General features: G+C 37.8%; 1 non-coding gene across 1 annotated transcript; it reads left to right on the top strand.

Annotated features, from left to right (window-relative positions):
• Positions 1 to 645: 645 nt before the first annotated feature.
• TRNAM-CAU (transfer RNA methionine (anticodon CAU)) lies at positions 646 to 718 on the top strand. The gene has a single exon. It is a non-coding gene; the product is annotated as a tRNA-Met (tRNA).
• Positions 719 to 1,063: the final 345 nt, after the last annotated feature.

Raw genomic sequence — 1,063 nt, 5'->3', positions numbered from 1 at the left:
TAGGACGATAGACATTTTAAGTAACAAATGTTCAATTTAGTGAAGAGTACAAACCATTGAACAAAATTACACTAGATTAACAATATACAACAATAATCCATGCAAAATTTTAGGTACCTTTTATAAGAAAAATCATATTATTTTAGCTGAATCAAAAATTGTGCAATACAATCAAAAACACAATTGCAAACGGTGAAACCTGATTCAATACGACATTTCATCGAACTTTAACTATAACAACGCAAAAGACCAAAATGGTCATAGGGACCTAAATGCAGAATCACAGTCATTGATTAACAGTTTCTTTCAGCAAAGACAAAAAGGCATTAGTCTAACAAAAGCAAACAGTACAGTGCAACTCCATATGCATAGTTAAAGAGGCGAAAAGACCTGCCTTAAAACAGCAGTAGCTGCATATTGAGATAATCAGAGGTCAATACATAAATCAAAATATATTCAATAGATTTCTATAAATTATGAACACAAACTACATCATACATCTAAATACCATACAATTATTCAGAACAGAAAATGAACGGTGTCTCTAAAATCAAGTAAACAGGATTTGGCGATTGGGTCCCCTAAAATCCCAGTCGCCCATTTAAAGGGAAAGTATATAAGGTATTTCTCCTGCCTTTTTAGCATGCTTTCGTGGTGTAGTGGTCAGCGCGCTCGACGCATATTCGAGAGGTCCGTGGTTCGAGTCCCGGTGAAGGCATTGCTCATTATTCATCTTTCCTGCTTTCAAAAAAATACTTATTCTCTCTACAACTTATCTCATTTATTTGACAGCAACATCAGAAAAAAGCCCGCGTACTTCATCGCAGTAAAGGGTGCAAGATTGTGTCTGTCGTTGGCAAAAGCCTTCAGCACTATACAGATGACATAACGTCTTTGCTCAGTTGCGCTCCAATTTTGATGGAGAATACCTCGGGAAAGACGGGTCCGAGGGTCTTCCCCTCCCCTTCTCTTCTACCAGCCTCTCGAGAGAACTTTCGGCTCGCTGCATACTTGCTCCCAAGATAGATACTGTACATAGACGCATAGATACTGTACATTACTG

Source organism: Stegodyphus dumicola, chromosome X1 (genome assembly GCF_044657685.1).
Source record: "Stegodyphus dumicola isolate Sdum_Otavi_A_Nest chromosome X1, ASM4465768v1".
Classification (NCBI taxonomy): Eukaryota; Metazoa; Arthropoda; class Arachnida; order Araneae; family Eresidae; genus Stegodyphus; species Stegodyphus dumicola.
Note: the sequence above shows the minus strand (reverse complement) of the source record. Positions and strands in the feature narration are given on the sequence as shown.